The sequence below is a fragment of the Mandrillus leucophaeus genome, unplaced genomic scaffold (genome assembly GCF_000951045.1).
Source record: "Mandrillus leucophaeus isolate KB7577 unplaced genomic scaffold, Mleu.le_1.0 Scaffold588, whole genome shotgun sequence".
Classification (NCBI taxonomy): Eukaryota; Metazoa; Chordata; class Mammalia; order Primates; family Cercopithecidae; genus Mandrillus; species Mandrillus leucophaeus.
The window spans coordinates 863,516-885,272 of record NW_012106341.1 but is presented as its reverse complement, the minus strand read 5'-3'; the positions used below and the strand labels follow the sequence as shown (position 1 = coordinate 885,272).

The 21,757-nt window shown below is 34.2% G+C and overlaps 1 protein-coding gene across 3 annotated transcripts in view; it reads left to right on the top strand.

Annotated features, from left to right (window-relative positions):
- IMMP2L (IMP2 inner mitochondrial membrane peptidase-like (S. cerevisiae)) overlaps positions 1-21,757 on the top strand; it is a 924,235-nt gene that overhangs the window by 426,418 nt on the left and 476,060 nt on the right. The gene's annotated exons all lie outside the window — the stretch shown is intronic.

The following is a 21,757-nucleotide window of genomic DNA, read 5'->3' as shown; positions in this document are numbered from 1 at the left end:
ACTAAAATTTAAACAATCTGACTATGGAGGACTAGAGCCACTAATGTGCTTTCAGGCCCAGAGAGTGAAGCAGAGGATTAAGCCTAAGGAATCTGAATCTCCATGGTGGAAAAGTACTAAGAGGAGAAAGAAGCTATGCCTCGGAGAAGAGTGCATTGAAGTGACCCACTGGATAAATCCCTTTTTATGTGGATACTTAGAGATACTGCCAACATGTGTTCTCATATTTTTCCATGTATGTTGATGTAATCCTTCCAGTTTACAAGGCTCTCTTGCCTAAAGATAACTTTCAGTCAGTGCTCTCATTTTGGACGGAAACCATTGGGAAAGATAAACAATTGCATGAAAGTCCCATGCAAGACCTTTATATTAATTAAACCAATTTCTTATTCATTTATGTGAACCATCAATCACAAGATATTTGAGGATGATTCAAAACAATGAATGTACAGGACTGAATTTAAAACAACAACAACAACAGCAACAACAGCAGCCCCCTGGTCTGAGAGGAAACAAAATTTAGTTACGGAATATTGGAAAACTTATAGAAATTATAAATTCTTCCAAATAATTTGAGAGAATATTGTGTCTCTAAAACAAGATTAGCATCTAAGAAAAAGGAACAGATAATAAGAAATAGTTTTTACAATTAAAGTGTGATTGTGAAAGTGGAAAACTAAATAGAAGAGCTGTGAAATAGAATGGAGCCACAGGAAGAACAAATTAATTATTATGAATATAAAACCAAAACCTTAGCCAAGAAATGTAGGACACAAAGATGGAGCCAATAAAATAAATGTTAGGAGATGGAGGATACATTTAGTAGCAGCAGCATCTGTCGAACTCAGTGTTACCTCTGGCATCCAGTGAAGGCTTCTACCTCCAGAACATGTCTAATTCAACTGCAGATAAAACAATATCAATTTGTTTTTTTCAAAACGTTTCTTTCTTAATTCCCTTCTTCATCCATTAACTTAATAAATATTTTTTAAGTTCTTTTTACATTCCTGTTACTGTGTTGACCCTGGGCATAGAGCAGACTTGATTCTTGCCCTCGTGGAGTTTACAATTTAGATGATAGAGCAGGATGTAGGGGCTCTTGCCTTCTGTGCTGTGTTTAATATTAACTCTGCCTAGGCTGCTGGAAATGCACTTCTAACATATTTAACTGTTCTTCTATTAACTTTCGAGGTCTGATTCTAAGCTAAACAAAGAGGCTATCATTTGGGCTCTGGTGGCAATTTCTCTACTTCCTATAAGTATGCTTCTTTTTCTTTAGTGTTTTTCTTGGATTAGAGGGAGGATTTGAGAAGGCATTCTTGATCCAGATAAGTGAAAGGGAATTTAATATTAAAAAAAAAAAAGAAAAATATTTAGCTCTTTTTAAAGCTAGCAAGAAATCAGAGAAACAAGATAATCTTCCCTCCCTCCCTCCATCCCTCCCTTTCTCCCTTCCTCTCTTCCTTTCCTCCCTTCCTCCCTTCCTTTCCTCCCTTCCTCCCTTCCTTCCCTCCCCCACCTCTTTCCTTCCTCATAAAAAAAGCATGTTATATTGACAAGAAAAGCACAGATCCATCTATTTTGAATTATAAGTTTTTAGTTAGCATTTTTAGTTACCTGAAAGGTATTTTAGCTATTGCAGTCTTTTGTGGGTATATTACATTACAACTTCTCTTCACTTATTTTTTATATTCCTCTGATTTCATTTTTAACCTTTAGATAAAATTTAGTTTTTGTTGGCATTCCTTTAATCTCTCCTAAGTCAGTATATGTGCATTCTATCTTCTGTAATTTTCAATGATTACTCTGAATGGGCGTTGAATGATGAATGGAGCCAACATATCCAGAGAATAGCTGACTTTTAGCATTTGCCTTTAACAGCACAATTTTCCAAATGCATCCTTTGGAATAATGTTTTTATTTGTTTATTTATTTTTAACTGCTCTAAGTTATATACATTGTTTTTCTCCCAAGTTTTTGCTTCATAGAATTGTGCTTCTTAGTAAGAAGTGGCTCATAATTCTAATAGTCCCTTAGTATTACTTAAGTCTTTGCAACCACCAGACTCAGCATTCACCCTGATGTGATGCTCAGTTGACACTTGAGAGTAAGTGGGAAGAATTCACCTAATGCCTCATCTAGGGTACATGCTGTTCCTATTGTATCTTCTTTCTTACTTGGCAGTCCATTAGAACAAATTGTTGATTTTATTATCAAAACCATCATCATTCTGAACTTCTTACTATCTGTGCTCCTACTTGGCCTACCCATACCAGAGCAATGGCCTTTGTTTGGTCTCTGACAATCAATTCTTCCAAATAGAGCCAGTGAGTTAAATATCTAGATGACATTGTTTTCATTTAAATAGGTAATAGATATACAAAGATAAAATTGAAAATGCACAACAGCCTATACAGTGACAAGTCTCCTTCCTGCTTCCATCCTCCAACCACAGTTCCTCTCTACAGAGGCAGCTACACATATTCCCTTTTGACATATGTGCGTATGTTCACAAAGCTGCTTCTTGCTAGATGAAGATCCAAATCCTTAATATATTTCATATACTTGCATGAGTATATGTCTTCAGTTGTATTTCTCAGCATATTCTCTAGTTTCCTCTCCTCCAGCCACACTGTACCTAAACATCTTCTTTTGTTGTAGATCTTACCTTGCTTTTTCTAAACTCTACACAACATATGCACATTTCTACCCTGAAGGTTCTTCCTCCTCCTCTGCATCTCTTAGCTTGACTCTTCCAGGTTAGACAATATCTTCTCAGAGAAATCCTCCCCGAACCTACAGTTCAGATCAGGCCCTTCTAAGACAAGATTCCTGTTTTGCTTTCATAGTATTTATCACAGTTTGTATTTATATATTTAATGATCATTTGCTTAATGTCTTTTTCCTTCGCAAGACTTTTAGTACCATTAGGGCCTGTATGTTGCTCAATGTTGTTTACTCAGTACTGGCACATAAATAGTTAAGAAACATCTATTGAATAAATGCTCAAGAATCCTCATTTGCCTGTTGGAGGTATCTCTTTCATTGTAATCCATTCACTTATTTCTTGTCTACTGTTTTTATATGGCCAGTCTCCCAGAACTTCTATACCCCCTGGATTTAATATGTTTTAACTCAGCAACTCTTAAATAAGCATAAATATTTTGGATAGTAAGAAAGGGGAAATTGAAGTGAAAACTATAGGAACACAAAGGAAAAGATGATCCTGGCACTTCTGAGATAGACACGCTGTATTTGAGCTACTGCACCAATGAGCATTATGATCAGCTTCTCTATGGAAGGTAAAATTTCTCCATTAAACTCTCCAAATACATCTGACTCCCAGCTTATGTGACTTTCGAACTCTAAGATCCACAAGGGCAGAAATTATGATCTATCTGGCTCACTGCTGTATTCCTAGAACTTACCACTATTCCTGTGAAGTAGGCATTGACTAGATATTGTCTAACTGGAAGTTTAAATTGAATGTGGCCATATTGTGTATTTATAGAAGTATTTTAGGAAGAGGAACTTGCAGTTATTCAGGGAAACTGTGGCACATTATGTTACTAATGTCAAATACTGGGGAGACATAGAGAAGTATTATTTGTGCTCTTAGTTTTGGCTCTGCTTTTCTCTAGTAACTGTAGTAGGTTTTGTCATAACATGATGGGTTTGCCTTGTAAGAAAAATAATCTTACAACACAGAGATTTTGTTAGTACAGAAACAATCCTTTTATTTGACAGTGTTGCAGTGTATTATCTGTGACATTGAGATGGAAATAATAATTTTTTAAAAAGTTTTCCAAACAGGGTAGGGTAATGAACGAATAAACAGAAAACTAACCATTTTAAAGCTTTGGTTAGATCATTGATTAGTTCATGTGGGTTACTTTGAATATACAGTATCTGCATTGGTTTCTTTCTAATGGGCAAAGAGATTACTAGTGTTATCATTTAAAATGAGAATGCATTTTCTCACATGGATAGCACAATAAATGTCCTGAGATTTACATGGCCCTGATGAAGGATCAGTCACTGGCTGTGGTTTGTATATACTTTCTGTGCCTTTCCTCAGTTAGAATGATCTTCATTAAAGGTATTATTCCATTTCTTGGCTTCAGTAAGAAGTGCCTGTAAAAGAATTCTTTCATTTGAAATCAGTGAAACAGGAAATTTATAATCAAAGGAAAATGAATTGCTAAGAAATAAGTATTTGTGAAATGACCCAAGGTGGGTTTTAAAAAATGTGTATGGATAGAGCATTTCTACTTTATTTTCTTAAAAATCCAAAATTGTTGGTCTTTCATGGGGAACATACTGTACTTTTAGGATAACACCTGTTGTTATGGATTTATTTTTGGAATTTTTGACCTCAAGTGTGAATGCTACATAGCCTTGTGTCATGAGTGTTTACCTCACTTATTTAGCCTGGTGCAGGGGTTGGGGGTTGGGGGTAGGATTCCTCAGATATGTATTCAGAAAATTAAATTACTTCTTAGTGGTTATAACATCACAATTGCATTCAATATTTATACAGTATCATAATTACATAATCTGTCACCTCTTTTTGAAATCCATGCTTTTGTTTTCTTCTCATTGTGTAATAAAAATGGCAGTTTCCAAAGATGGGTATCTTTAGTTTTTAAATGACACGTTGATTTTTTTCATGATATCAGCAAACATTTTTGTCTTTTTTGATTTCAGAACAAATGTAAAGCATTGATTGGCACACACACACAAGTTAGGAAATACGTTGCTTGGCAACTGAGTAAAAGTAAATAAAAAAAGTCTCTTAAACCTCCAAAAAGGTATATAATAGTACAGGATGGGTTCTGTGCACAAGCTTTCTGTCTGTAACATAAAAGACATCACAAACTAAAAATAAAATCAGAATGATGAATTTCAGTGACAACAATAAAAGTTTTGGGACCGTGAGAGTTGTTCACCTAATTGAGGGCACTGCCTTTTCTTGTCCTCAGGTATAGGATATTGCTCCATTTTAAGCCATTGAGGGAGAAGGGCTTTATATTTAAATTGCAAGCTAATAAATAGTCTTTTTCTCATTAACACGCATGACCTTTATGATTTGTGCTCTCATGCATACTGGCCCAGTTTCTCAGTCTCTGTTAATGATGTTTGGAACCTCTGTTTAACATGGATTATTTTCTACCTGAATCCCTGTAAATTCACAATAGGTGTTAATTGTAGTGATCTGCTTGTCCTGTTCAGGAAAGAAAAATATCAAAATGAGCCCTACTTGTCGCGCTTTTTCTGATTACTTCAATATGTGTATGAAATGATACTATTTATGAAAGTTATGCAGGCAGCTTTGTAATACTTCTGTTATTATGATATTATATATAATACATGGGTTTCTTACTTCAAATAAGCTCTTTTCTATTCTTTTTTTTTTTTTTTTTTTTGAGGCAGAGTCTAACCCGATTGCCCAGGCTGGAGTGCAGTGTGCACAATCTTGGCTCACTGCAACCTCCACCTCCTGGGTTCAAGCTATTCTTGTGCCTCAGCCTCCTGAGTAGCTGGATTACAGGCATGTGCCTCCACACCCAGCTAATTTTTGTATTTTTAGTAGAGACGGGGTTTCACCATGTTGGCCAGGCTGGTCTTGAACTCCCGATCTCAGGTCATGGGCCCAACTCGGCCTCCTAAAGTGGTGGTATTAGAGGCATAAGCCACCGTGCCTGACCCTGTGTTCAGATTTTCATGTATGCAATATTGAATACTGATCTTTAGGCACAGTGGCTCATGCCTGTTATCCTAGCACTTTGGGAGGCTAAGGCAGGAAGATCTCTTGAGGCCAGGAGTTCAATACCATCCTGGGCAACATAGTGAGACCCTGTCTCTACAAAAACAAAATTAAAAATTGGCCAGGCATGATAGTGCACATATGTAGTCCTAGCTTTTTGGAGTCTGAGTCAGAAGGATCGCTTTAGCCCAGGAGTTTGAGACCAGCCTGGACAACATAGTGAGACCTTGTCTCTATAAAAATAAATTTAAAAATTAGCCAAGCATAGTGGTGCACACCTGTAGCCCTAGCTTTTTGGGAGCCTGAGGCAGGAGGATCACTTTAGCTCAGGAGTTTGAGACCAGCCTGGACAACTTAGCGAGACCCCATTTCTTAAACAAACAAACAAACAAACAGACATCTCTAGCTCCTGGTTAAATATGATTGATTGAGCACGTGTTTATCTGTTCTCATTGAAATGTCACTAAAATGCCAGTGAGGAATAAAAACTCCCATAAACCCACAAGGATACAGAGAATGGGAAGGATACTATAGTAGACAAGAGATGTTTGCAGATTTGTAGTTGTTTAGAGAGTTTGGGAATAAATTGTTGTAGGTAGATAGAAAATTAAGCAAGCTAAAAAAAGATGAAGCTAAGGCAGTGATTATCTGTAGGAAATACAAAATTATACAAAAAAAAAAAAGAAATGTAACCCTGGCATTTTATGTGACTCAGGTCTAATAATTTGTAATAATGCATATATTAATGTTGATTTAACAAAAAGTTGTGATAAAATTATAATTTGAAGAAAGATTGGGAGGGGAAATGTGGAGGGGTTTAAGGGAGCTAAATTCTCATTCTTTATAGTATTATTTCAAAGGAAGTAAATTATATCAAAGACTTTAAATGTTAGTAGTATAGGTATGGAATTTGGTGCTAACACCAGAAAAAAAAATTCTGAGTTAATGTTACTTGATTCTCTTTTACTTTCTCCATCCCCAGTCACACCAGAGCCTACAGACACTAATGCATAGGGTAGAGACCATTGCAGCTGGAAGATCCGAGTGCTAGTCCTGACTCTTTCACCAACTAGCCATTCATTTTTCAATTTAAAAAGTCATATTGTTTCCTAATTCTTAAACCACTTCATCACCCAAGTTCTGTACTATGTCTCATAGACATTTTCCTCTATTATAAGCAGAGTACGTAAGAAGAAACTATTTCCAGAAGCTCTCTCAAATATATTAATTTCTTATTTGCTTTGTCACTCAGTCATTTACCTAAGTGGCTTTAGAATTACCCTTTCAGTGGAAGAATAGACTATTTTTCTTCTTAAATGGCCAAACAGTCTTAATAACTTGTAGTATAGCATGGAATTGTCATTTGCATGAATGAAGAGCAATAGTTTCTTTGGTTGGGGCAGATGGAAATATTTTCAGTTCTTACATCCTGTGACATTTGTGAGAAGTTCAGATATTTCCAAAATTGCAAAAAGCCATCTGGCCAAAATGGCTTGGCCCTGTTAACTTATTTAGCCCTCCCCAATTACATTTCTTAGCTTTCTCATGTCTTATGCTCTCAGTTTTTACAAAGTTTATTCAACAGTGAATATGATATTAAATGATGCATAGTGTTTTGAAAGGCACCCAGCTATTACTTTGAATTTTATTTAGGTTTCAGAACCCTGGAGATTGAATGGGCATGCGGAAAATATCCAGTATTGATGCACCTGGGCTTAGAAAGACATGATCTTGTCCAAAGGTTCATATTAGCCAGGTCATTGCTACTTCATGTCATATCTACCTTTGCCAACCAGTTTTTTTGTTGTTGTTGTTGTTTTACAGGGCAGTGAAGAGCAGATGATAATAGACACAAGCCAACATTTAATGAGGCCAAATAAGCTTCTTAAAGTAGACAGAAGGCTTTGTCCTCTGAAATCCCCCCTGAGTCTTGGTCTCCCTCTTTCCTTCTTGCCCCAACTCTTTTTTCTGTCCCTTTTTTCTTCCCTTGCCTTAAAAGGGAGGAAAGTTCTTATGTCTCACTGTTTTTAGTTGGTTTCCTTAATTTGAGTCTCTCCTCTTTCTTTTCTGATCTTTATTTTCAGTCTTATTCATTGAACTCCAAGAAAATAACATATGCAGGAAATGTAATTCTAACTGTGGTTTAGTGGATGAGACCATGGAAGGCTAGGAGGTAACTGTAGAATTAAAAATTAGAGTTTCAGTTTTTGAAGAGTGTTGCCAACAGCACAAGCAATCTTGTCAGAGAAAGAATTATCCTAGTTTTTCGTTTTGCTGGGAAATTGTGAGTTGAACCAGATTTCCAGCAGGCAAAATACATTTTAATAGGTGTTCTTTTTTCCTAGCTCAAAATAGGTTTTTTTATTCAGAGAAAAATGTGTTTTGTTTCTACTTGAGGAATTTGAGGTTTATTGCTAGTTTTATAAAATGAATAGACACTATTTTATGTGTCTTCTGTTACAAAAAGAACAACTTTCTAGATGGGGGAGATGATTAACTTGCATATCAGGATTAGGCTAATTACTACTATCTGTAATTTTCCCAAAATATATTTGGAAGCTGCTTAATTGCTATAGCATTTAAAAAAAAATCTCTTTACTTTCTCATAGTTTTTCCTGCCATAGGTAATTCTCTAAATTGTTTCAGGGAAGTTGCCTATCCCCTGAAGCTTCTAACATTTTAGATTCTTAGTGAATACTTATTGAACAAAAAGAAGTATCAATCTAGTCCAGTCTCTGGCCCTTGTTACCTGTTTTGTGTAGTTTGTTACTTGTTCATAGACTCATTTAGGATTTTTGCTTCTGGGTAATAGTGCCACTGTAATTCCCAAAGCTTTAAAATTGTGTCTTAATTTAGATCTTTTATTAGCTCCGTTCCAAAATTTTTTCCCACATTGTACAATGTAAATAGGGCAAAGATAAAAAATCCAGACTTATTCCTTTTTTTTTTTTTTTTAGTGAAATACTAGATATCAAATGGATATCACGTTCATTTATTTGTTCATTATTCTCACAATAGTCAAATTGAATCTTAAAGAGATCAACAGAGATGATTTAAAAAATCATGTCAATTAAAAAACATTTAGCAGTATGGTATTTCCTCCTATAGTTGTGGTCTTTGAATACATCATAATTTTCAATATTTTTCCTTCCTAGAAAATAAATACAGGCAATCTCTGTTGCCTTGAAGGGTTTTACAAGTAAGTTTTATTACTTGAGGGTGCAGAAATGCCAAGCTATTCCAGGCAAGTGAAAAAATAATGTCTGGGACTCTTTTCTGGCAAAACAACTAACTATACTTTCAGGTTCATGAGAACCAAATAGGACTTCAGCTGATTTTTTTCTTTTAAAATAGAAGTATCTATTGGCAGGACCTTATCTCTAATCTTTTTCTAGCTTTCTGTTTTCTTATAGGACTACTTTGATTTATTGTGAGTCATTTTGCAGGGTTTTATTTACAAGTATACCTAACTTGGAACAAGTAATAACGTTTGCTTGCAGATGCCTAGTACAATTTAAAATGGCTTAAGCAGTTATATAAGAAATAATGAATTATATTGCCCATGTAGTACAAAGTAGCTACCACAACTAAGCAGAAAGACACACTACTTCCTTCTTACTTTGATCTTGTGGCCCCTGGAGTTAATTTAGGGCTGGAAATGCCAGTGCTGGAGGGCTGCCACATCATTGGACAAAGTGAGAGCCTTTGGTTATTTTCTTTATGAGACTGTCACCCTAGTTTTGCTAGTGCTGAAGTGACAATAGCAGAAGAAAACCTGTAGCTAAAGCGCCCTTGTTGTTTTCCAGTGGAACAAAAACATCACGATTACTCTAGGCAATATGACATTATTCACATTCACTAAATATTTTGAAAAGAATGAATGGAATACCTTTTTGTATTTTAAAGTAGGTTTATGCAAAGGTATAGCACAAGGCTGGTCTTGTTGGCTCAGGCCTGTAATCCCAGCCTTTTGGGAGGCTGATGGGGGCAGATAGCTTTGAGCTCAGGAGCTCGAGACCTGCCTGCGCAACATGGGGAAACCGCATTTATACAAAAATTAGCCGGGTGTGGTGGCTCATACCAGTAATCCCAGCTCCTCAGGAAGCTGAGGCTGGAGGATCACTTGAGCTTGAGAAGCGGAGGTTGCAGGGAGCTGAGATCATGCCACTGCATTCCAGTCTGGGAAACAGAGTGAGACCCTGTCTAAAAACAAAAAACCAAAACCAAAAGTTGTAGCATACACATCTGTACTTTAACTGAAAGAGATTTTTAAAGTATAATTTCTTAAATCATTCATATTAAAGTTCTCATAAAAATCCAACACTAATTTCTGTTCTCCTTTGTTAGAGCTGTTGAAATACAACTTAGTTTTAAGAAACGGACTGCTTCTTACTCTGTGCTTTTATCATTCAGAGCACGGAAGTAGTAATTTAATATTTTTATTCATCAAATCAAATTATTTTTTTCCTATCATTTGCTCTGCTTCTTGGCTTATCAAACTTGATTATATTTGCCTTTTCTTATTTTGAGCAATGTGGTCTAAGTGTATGAAATAGAAAAAAATGATCTTACTAAGTAGATAAAACAATATGGCAGTGTTTTTGCATAATGGAAAATCGTGAATTCTGGCTTAAAATATTTTTTTTGCCATGATTAGGAAATTGTGAAATGAATAATCAGCAACTAGCACTGATTAAAATTCTTTACCTCCAATAGAAAAAACCATTTTTATAAGGCATCTAGATGGGTCTTCCAGCATGCTTATCATTATAAATTGAATACAGAATGAGTCTTCTCATAAATAAAGCTTACTTTATTTTTGCTATACCACTATAAATGCTATCAAATAGCCGAGGTGGAGGAAGTTTACCACATTTCCACTAAACCTTATTGCCACTAGAAAGTGAACCAACCCACCATGTTTTTGTAGCATTTCAACATGACAGAGACCATATGTAGTTAGCTTCTAGATTTATGCATTTCTGTTTGTTTGTAGTGAGATTCTTAATTCTATGCTGTTCTGATAATTGCTGATGCTAATAAGTTATGCTAAGACCTACCCTTGCTACCTGCTTAATGACATTTGTCTAAGAGATTATAGTAGTATACATGAGGAATTCCAAGGACTATAGTAGGTGTTAGCAAGCTAACCACCATTCAACCTTTCAATTTGTTTAACATGGAGAACAAATCCCTGTCACTACCACCTATAAAAACTTGCTAGTGATGTTACTAAAAGTTCCTTACCTGAATTTTCTTACCTATAATATAAAATATGGTTGCTGAAAGAATCTTTCTCATAGAGGTTAAATGAGTTTATATGTCTGTTCTTGCTTAGCATTTCCTAAGTGCTGGTGATGATGACATTGATAATGCTGTGAACCACATCATTTGGGATCAAGTGGAATTATCCTTGTCCATTTACAGCCAGCTTTGCTTCCATTTGAAAATAGTGCAGGAATTTGGTTAATACTACTCCAGCCACATAAAGAGATTAGAGATTAGCACACCTGGAGGATTGCTTCCAATTTCCGGTACTACATTTGAAGAGAGACTTTAATGACTTGAATCATATCCAGAGAAGAGTGACCTGAATTGCTTTAAGCACCTGGGTTTCTTCAGGATGGAACAAACAAAACTTACAGAAAGGCTAGCATAATCAATAACTTGCAGGGCTGCCCTACAGGATGTAGATTAGATTCATTATTTTTTGTTTTCTAAAATAGAATTGGTAAAGATTAGAAAGAAACAACTATATCAGGCTGCCACGAGAGGGAAAAATCTATTTACTCCTAGGACTTTTAAAGAATATAATAAGGTGGGTGGGCACGGTGGCTCATGCCTGTAATCTCAACACTTTGGGAGGCCAAGGCGGGTGGATCATGAGGTCAGGAGTTCAAGACCAGCCTGGCCAAGATGGTGAAACCCCATCTCTACTAAAAATACAAAAAGTAGCTGGGCGTGTTGGTGGGCACCTGTAATCCCAGCTACTTGGGAGGCTGAGGCAGAGAATTGCATGAACCCAGGAGACGGAGCTTGCAGTGAGCTGAGATCATGCCATTGCACTCCAGCCTGGGTGACAGAGCAAGACTCTGCCTCAAAAAAAAAAAAAAAAAAAAAAAAATTAGTAAGGTGACATATAAGCAACTGACCTATTTACTTTATAATGGTAATGTATGTTGGTCACATCATTGGGAGATTTGAGGACTGTAGGGGGATAACAGGGTGGGCACTGAGGTCATCTTTTATTCTGAGATAAGAGGTCTTTGGTGATACCTTGAAAGTATGGGCATCTCTAGTCTGGATTAAGAGTGAAATAGTGGAGTCAAGAGATAATATTATAAAGTTTGTCAAAGGCAGAATGACAGGCTTTTCTAAGAGTGCATTTGGGAGACAGGGAGAATGTGAGGCCCTCTTTTTTGTATGTTCTTGATTTTGTATAAAAAGCATATGTTATTTCTATAATAAAATATATTAAGTTATTATATATAAAAATTATTTCGTATTTTGAAATAGTATATTTTAAAAGAATAATGTGGCATCATGATGGTAATGTTGGGATTTCAAGTCAAGAACTTTGGAAGAGGTTTAATGTGAAAATTCCTTTCTGAAGCCAGAGTGTTTAAAGATCACAGGGTTAGCTTTTCCCAACACAGTAAAAATCTTTATTGATAAGGCCCATCACTTCTAAGAAAGGCACTCACAGATCTTTGATAGTGCTCACTTTGGAGGAGTAGAAAGACTCAATGGGATTGCAGATTCGTCTGAAAATACTTTTATTCAATTTCTCCTACCTGTGACCAACCAATAATTCATCAAGGTAGGTTAGCATCACTTTTTTGACATCACAGAGTAGATATGGATAATAAATCAAATCCCAGTCATAATATGTATGAGAATATCTTATATCTTAAAAAGTACTTTATAGATATGTAATCAGAGTGTTACCATATTTAATTTTAGTTTCAAAATTAGGGGCCATTGGTCTCATAGATATTATGGTGTTTTATATCTTCTGGTTTCTGTAAAGCTAAAACTGGATTCATTTTTTTCCAGAATAAGATGACAATTTGTGCTGAGTTACTTACATATTCTCCCTGATAGTCTGAGTATTCACACTGAAACAGCTGGCCTGAGTAGTATAGCCTAGTATCGGGGTAGAATTCCCTTATCAGTAAAGTGAAAATCACTCTGTTGTATATATTTAGTAAACATTTTGTTTAAGAGGCTACCTGACCCTTTTCTATTACTGATACCATAGTGAAATGGAACAGATACATCTGTGGTGAGATGGAGTCCTCCCCACTAAATTAGGAGCTAGCATCAGGATATTAAAGAGGTCTTTTTAGAGTATACTCAGGTATGAGTATTTTAAATGTCACAGGAAGATGGATGTGATGTGCTTTTATCCTATTTATTTTTTGTTTAGAATTTTCTCCTTGGTTTCAGGTGAAAATCTCTGAAAAATTTTTCAAACAAAACATTATTGAAGGATTGAAAAATAACTATTTTCATAATGTATGTATCAGAGTTCCCCAAAACACTTTTGAGACAATGTCATAGCAAAAATATCTCCAAATTTTATGTTTTTATAATGGAAGAGATAAGTTAATACTATAAAAATGCATCCTCAAAATTGAGCTTTCAAAAATGCTGTGACATAGTGCAGTTTTTACTCTAATAATCCAAATTAGACTACCTTATATTAGATAATATTAATAAAACTTTGCTTCTTAGGAGAGCACAGTGATAAGAAATTATAGAAAATCTAGAATGGATATCTGATTTATGTGGATCAGTACATCTACAAATACTCTTTCTTAAAGTTGTTTTGAGTTCAGCGTCCCAATTGGAAACATAATAGAGAATATTTACAAAATATTATCTGAAGAAAATAATATAAAATCTAGGTAGTTAGAAGTATGTCTGGTGTTATACAAAATATAGTTTAAAGAAATTAGGCACAGTACTTTTTTTGGTTTTTCCTATATCTGTTTCTCTTTATATACTTGTTAAACTCTATGTTAACATATTTATGAAATTTCTGAAAAAGAAATACAATTGACACAGTGGAAATAGAACTAGGTCAGTCTTAAAGACATCAACCACAATTTCACATTACATTTGGGCTTCTATGTACAAAATTACCCAGAATACTTAGGCTGTGTTTCATTTATTTGTCCTTTGGGGAGACAGTGGAAAGCTGGAGTGACATTTTGACCATCTACTAATTTCATGGGGGGTGTATTTTTAAAATGTCTGAAATTAGATATCCATCAAATACTGGACTGTAATAACTGAATATAAAGGGTGTTTGTTTCTGAGAGTACACTTGTGAGGCTTTTTAGTATGTGTGTTTTCAGATTAGGGAAAGTTTAAGAGGGTGGAATATAGAGTGTGCCTATGTCTATTTTCTTTTCTCTTTTATTTCCCATGTCTTCTCATATTTCTAACTCTGGAGGAAGCTGGGTGCTAGACTATATAGGGAGATAGGATTGAAATATGGCAAATGAATCTTTGTACCCTTATAAATTAATTCTGGTCTTTTAAATTTGTCATAGTCATTTTTTTCCCTAGGATACTGGTTTCTAACATGGTTAGCACAAAATAAAGTTTGATTTTTACCCACCTCCTGATTTTTCTTTCTGAAGCCAGCTCCTGCTTTGTCCTTCAGAACTGTCTCCCAGTTGCCTAGCACTCTTGTCATTACTAAAAATTTTCAGCTTATTAGTCTCTTCATGCCATTCCTAGTCCACCCTTAACATTTCTCTGCCCTCTAATTGGGATATTGTGTAAAGATTATCTTAGCTCTGAGTTAGAAGCCTTTCTGGACTATCTTACAATAACTGATAATGTTGTAACCCCCCAAATATGTATAATCTGTCCCCCTGCCTATCATGCTTTTGTTTCCCTGAATTGTAATTGACAGATTCATTTGTTGATATTCACCTTTTCACTCTAAGTTTTAAGATGTCAGGAGATTTGTCTATTGCTGTCAGTGTTGAATCTCTAGTAGCTGATATTTTGTCTGGTACACAGTAGATCTTCAATAAATGGTGTGTGAATAAAGCATGGGCCACTCCTTGCTTCCCTGCTTAGAAACCTTGTTACTATTAGACCTGACCCTTGGAAGGAGCACTAACATACAATGAGTCATTAAAATAACAACAACAGTAACAACAACTAAGCTTGGTCATATCATTTGGGATGAGAACATAGGTCAACATAGTGACTTTAGTACTCATTGAATACTGAGGAGCTTCTTTATACATAAAAATATTTCTGCGTGTCAATTTAATTCCATAGAATTTCATTAACCTAAGAAAGTCTTTTAAAGAACCACCTTCTTTCTTTCACTCGGACGTATAGATGATCAGCTTCCTCTATGGGTAGCTATAGATTTTAATCACACAGATAAGTTTGATGGTGTCCAGTTTTTATTTAAACTCTTTGCTGACTCTTTTATCAATATGCAATCCATGTCACCTAAACTGTATTAAATAATTTTGTTCTCTTGAACTACATTATACAATTTATAAAGTAGAACTCATAAGAACCCAAGATTTGCAATAGATTACATGTCAGTCAACAAAGCTAAGCATTATCAGCTCACAATGACATCTGACTCTCCAAGCTGTTGGTGTTGATGTGGTGTTCTGAGTTTCCAGTGCCTATAGTGTCAGTAATCACAAGGATGGAAATGTTGAAGAGAAGTTTCTGTCTCCTCAAACTTCACTTTTTATGCAGATGTACCTGCTAAGATTGAGTTACTGTGCATGATAAGTGTAATCGGAGAGTTGGCAAGCAGGTTAAATATAATTGACCATTCTATATTTTCCTATAATGGGGCTGAGAAAGAGAAGAGCTTTGTAGATTGGGAATGTGAAGTAGATGCATGGAAATAATTGCAGAAAAATTCTTTTAAAAGTCCCTAGCCTTACATCTACTTGGAACTTGATGTATATTCTTATTTTAAAGGTTTTATTTATAAGAATGTGCATAGGGTTTCCTTTTTTGATAAACTAGTGTTCTTTGTCTTTGGCAAATAAGTAGTAACTGCAATTTGACAAATAAAGACTCTTTATCCCCATTTTCTGATGCAAAACTGAGATAGGAATATTATAAAATAACATACTGATGGGGAGAGTTAGAAGATAATAGGAACAATTAATGAATCGAATGTTCTGTTGATGGATTTTTCCCTCTCCAGAAAATCACCTATTAGTTATTGTTGTGAGTTACGGCACGCTTATAAAGTTCCTGTTATTATTTCTCTTGGTATTGAGTCATTTGTTTTTTTTTTTCTCTATGTTATTATTTTTGTTATAGTTAATATGCATTCATATGAACTATATGAATATATTCATATATATTCATTCATATATTTGTTCATATATATATTCATATAGTTCATATGTTTTCTTGGGGAAAAATACTGAAATACTTCTCTGAGACTGATATATAAAATTGGAATGTTAATGCTGAACTCAAAAAGAAATTTCATGAGGATCACATAAATTGGGTTGTAATTATATAATATACATATTTATATGTAATATATATTACATTATACTACAGAAAGAGATGTGCAGGCCTGCCTATCAGCATGCCTGTCACACTGTAAGATAGCAAATGTTCATTTTCCCACACCCCTTCTTTAGATCTGAAGTAGATTTCCTAAGAGCACAGCAAATTGTTAATCTGGCACATCTTCACAATTTAGTGAATGTTTCCTTCTTTTCTTCCTTTCCTTTTTCCTTTCTTCCTAATCTGTAATCTTTCTACTCAAGTAAATATAAATGCATGTTTATCCAAATATAATGTTAATAATATGTTTATTATTTTCTATGCATGCATGTGTCAACAAAATATCTCAAGCGTTGCATTATCACTTTAGGACCGACCCTGGACTGCGGCACACATAATCCACTGGAAGGAAACCCTCATTCCCTTTAGCCTCACACAGTTATTTTTGTTGTGGTTCTTTTTTTGTTTTTTCACTGCAGTCACTTAATTCCTCTTGATTTGTGTGGAAAAGATGTTGTTTGTAGAAAGAAATGAATATTTTGTTTTCTACTTTTTATATACATTTTCTATATGCCATATCTGTGGTTACAAGAAATTTTTTTACACTCAAGGATTTGAATTGACTTGTTAGCATGATATACTTATATGAATTCATATATTTTATACGTAAATTTTTTTAAAATCTTGATAAAATAAGTGATTTAATATGAAAGTTCTATACTAGAATTTTGTTTCATTGATTTATTTACTAGGAAATACGGATAGGAAGGTAAGAGCTTTAAAATTATTTTGGAGACATGATTTCTTGTTTTTTATTGAATAGATGATTCTTCTCTGCAACCATTATTAAAGAGATGTTTACTAGAGGTATCTGACCTGAATCCCAGTTCTGATAATGAATTTCAATTTTATATCGTATTCTTTTGAAAGACCATTTGGGTATGTTTAGCTATATTGCTTTAATATTGATACCTTTATTGGTTTAAGAACTATTTCTGTCTTTACCAGCCTTGAGTCTAGTACCACAAATGACAGGGAGGTTCTTTTATTACACCCTGATTCTCTCAATGTGAGGATTAGGAGGGTTAATTTATGTCCCAAGCTCACTCCATTATTTGTTCCAGAGGCTGGTAAACATTACAAAGGAGTATCACAATTGGATTTTGAATCAATAACTTCAGACACTGAACCATATATTTTAATGAGAAGCTGGATTTTCCTTACAATGGTCAAATAATACTATTAGTTTCTTGGCGATATAGTAGAGTTAGAAAAGATAAATATAAACATACAAAGTACTGTGAGGTCTCCAAATGTTATAGTTCATCCTTCTAAAAGGCTTACTAAGGTCAACCACAATTCTTTTTGCTATGCTTTGTTACTCTGGGCCACTTCACAATAATTTTGAAATTATATATGATACTAGCTTTGAATGTATTACTTATTTGAACTATTCAGTTTGCTCCTAGAAAAAGTCCTATTGACGTATCTGTGAGGTGTTTACACCCTTAGTTGGTATATGCTCTATGGCATATTTCAAAAACAAGCTAGGAGCCTTCTGAGATGTATATACAGTGAACTAGAATAGGTAAATTGAAATCTCTGTAGGCTTGTCTATTTTTAGTATGAACAAAAAGGAATCATGTTCTATTTCATATGATGTCTTCTCACTTGAGAATTCTAAATGCATACTACTCAATTCATGAGCCTCCTGTGTATATTGTAAATGAAATGTTTAGGCCAAATTTTGGAAATAATCTATATTCTGCTGTAATATTCTTTTTAAAAGTTTTTTCTCTTAATAATTTTTCTTAGAATTTGATATATGTTTTATGACTGCTAATATTAACTCTGGTTTTGCACTTTGCTCCTCTGTAAAAATAATATTTTTATTTTCCTTTAGAGGAATAACATAAAACTAGGCCATGGCCACTCTTAACACTCAAGTCCTTACTTTTCAAATGAACAGATAAAAGCAGTCACTATTGTGTGGCAACTGGAGTCAGTTCTGTCTTTTCCCAAAACTCCATGAAACTCATTGTAGCCATTTCTAGACATGGCATTCCAATACAATGCTGTAGTTCTCCCAAGCAACGACCTAGTTATCTGTGCATTCATTAGAGTAAAATGATATTATAGAAGCAAAGCTGTAGTGAAAATATTAGCATCTGAAAAAGAAGATCATTGTAGTCTTTTCTGTTTAATTGATTGCAAAATATCCTTTCGGGATCCTTAAATATAGTAATATATAATGGTAGTAATATATAATATATATAATATATAACATAGTAAATATAATGGTGACAACCATATTCTTCACAAACATTTTTACTTATTTGCTATAATGTCTTGGGAAATTTGAGGAAAAAGATTGGATAAAAGAAAATATAGCCACAATTTAGTTACTATTCATTACTCCCTATCTCCTAGAAAATCAGCATTGTGATGAAGCCCAAGATACTATGTATGGTGACATATATAATTAGAATTATTTCCTCATATTTTTGATGGCTGTGAGATATGTTATTGAGGTTTTTTTCACTCCTTAATACATGCATACTTTTAAACATTTTAGTTGTTTTTATTGTTTGCTTTATTAGTTTCTGACACATTTTGGATTTTTCATCTAAAACATTAATCTCTGAAATTTTAAGATTATCCTTTATAGTTATTAGAGTATCTTGTAAAAGTTAATGTGTATAGTTAATTAAGTTGGTTCTCCTCCTTGTAAAGATATATATAGACATTTTGTCAGTGCTAGATAAACCTTTTTGAAATTTACTTCTCATTTTCTCTTTGAGTTTGAAATAGGGGTCACATAACAGTTATCCATGTTTTATGCATAGAAATAATTTATAGTAACTAAATGTGCCTTTTTTTGTTTGTTTGTTTTGTTTTGTTTTGTTTTGAGATGGAGTCTTGCTCTGTTGCCAGGGTGGCATGCAGTGGTGTGATCTTGGCTCACTGCAACGCCGCCTCCCGGGTTCAAGTGATTCTCCTGCCTCAAGCTTTCAAGTAGCTGGGACTACAGGCATACGCCACCACACCCAGCTAATTTTTGTATATTTAGTAGAGACGGAGTTTCACTATGTTGGCCAGGATGGTCTCGATCTCTTGACCTTGTGATCCGCCCACCTCAACCTCCCAAAGTGTTGGGATTACAGGCTTGAGCCACCACACCCAGCCTAAATATGCCTCTTAATTTATCCAATCTAAGGATAGTATTAGGCTGTTTTCTGCAGATATAGTGAATAAGATCAATATTATATTTGAAGCAAGCTTTTACATCAAAGTTGTGATAAGTAAAGCATTTTAGACCAAGAAAAAAACCTTGTAGTTTTTCTGAGCATTATCATTTTGTGAAAGTATGAATGATTAAGGCTGGGACTTTACCAAATCACACAGTTAACATGTATTTGTGAAAACACTGATAAAGAAAATAAACCAGAATACAATCTAGTAGAATATAAGTTTTAGATGGTAGAAAATTTGTCCTGTTTCTCTTTTTCTCATGACTAATAGCCATACAATAAATGTTTATTGAATATGAACAAAAGATAATTAAATGAATAAACTAAGGAATTATTTTAAACTTATGCTTGTTTGTGTGTAGTTTTACTTAAACTTTCTTTGTCTAATTAGAATAAAAACTTTAGCACTAAAATAAGTATTAAATGACTAGTATATGTACCATAAATCTGTCATTTCTTTCTTCGTAAAATGGTTAGCATATGTCTGCCAACCTGTTGCTGCTTAGTGTTACTGACAATTATATACATTATAAATTATATATTTGATCTCACACTGTTTTTATATATTTTTGTATTCAATTGGGCATGCTTATTGTTAGAAAATCTTAATTTTATTTTGTAGTATAAATTATAAAGTATGTAATTCTTCAAAAATTATTTTTGTGCCAAGGTGTTTTTCTCCATACAAGGTGAACAGATTAGGTGGCATTCATACAGCTATAAACTTTAGAGTTTTATTTGTTATAGGTAAAGTTCTGTTTTGCAACAGGAGCATTCATATCATATCACAAAATCGTAAGTTAAATGCTTTGAGTACTTTGACCAATGCTTAGTTTTATGTGAGGATTAAGAGGTAACAGAGAGAGTATGAAACACTCTTCTCATTGAAGCAGATGTCTTTTCTCTCTCACAGGAAATTTATATTAAAATTTAATCAGATAAGTAAGTTCATGATTTGCCTTGAGCATCTGTATATTTTTGGTTGTAACAAAAATACTTCATTTTAGTGCTCACTGCTAGATGTCTATTGAGAATGCATATTTCATAACAAATTTTAAAAGAAATATGTAGATTAAAATGAATTCTCAGTGCTATGATATGTTTGTGATACTTCTTCAGGCACATAGGTTTCAAAGAAACATACAAGGTACATGCTTAAGTTGTTGCTGACCTACACTATGCCTGCACCCTAATAGGTTGTATTTCAGCTCCTATATTTTTGACAAATAGCTGAGCTCTGTAAAGCTCTGTTTGTGGTGCTGAAACCTCTCATGATGTATGAGCATGTCTGGCTGATAAATTCTAATGTCAGCCTCTGTGTGATAGTGATTCATCAGGTTGTAAAATTTGTGTTTGGGAAACACGTTGAATTCGCAAGTTTCATGTTTTGGTTATGTTAAAATTAACTCAATTTGTCCTTTTATTTTAAGAAGTTCATAACAATTGCCTTCTACACTGTCAAAAACAGCTAGGATTTAATTGGAAACTGTCAATGCTATCACAAAAGAAATGTCTAATATTAACAAATAAATTGATATGACTACAGTGCTGAAAATGTTTATAGGCCAGTGGGATGTTGATATTATGCAGAAAGCCGTTGTAAGAAAAGTTAAAAGTTGCTTATGAGCAGACACAATAGCAATTAACATGAAAGCTTTGTAACTTTGAGAGATAAACAATTTGCCTATAAAAACTGTGGTATTGTGTTGTCTCAGAATGTTTGCTTTGTACACAAATACTTCTGTTTTTTCAGGACTGTGGGGGTTTGTTTGTAAAAATGATTGAAATCCTCAAAAATCTTAATTCTCTTTTTTTAAGTGAAATCCTTATATTCCCTATATAAGATTTTTAAATAACTGCTAATGTACTTGGCACTTCAATTCAATGATTTGTAATCTTTTAAGCTGTGGGTTTCAGGTGCCTTAAATATATTCCTAGAGGACTGGACTAAATTCTTAATTTTTTCTTTTACTTTAAAATAGAAAAATAGAAGCTTTTCCTTTAGTTAACATCATTCCTCTTAAATTTGTGGCAAACTCTGGAAGTATCTGAATTATGTCATTTTTATATTGGGTTGAGCTAAATAAAAGAAATTTCAGAAAGTTGAACCTGTTAAACTTCTACTACTAATCCTGTATGTTTTAGGGTATAATTCTAAAATCTTAGTCTCGGACTGAAACATGCTGTTTCCTTGCCATGTTTCAATATAGTA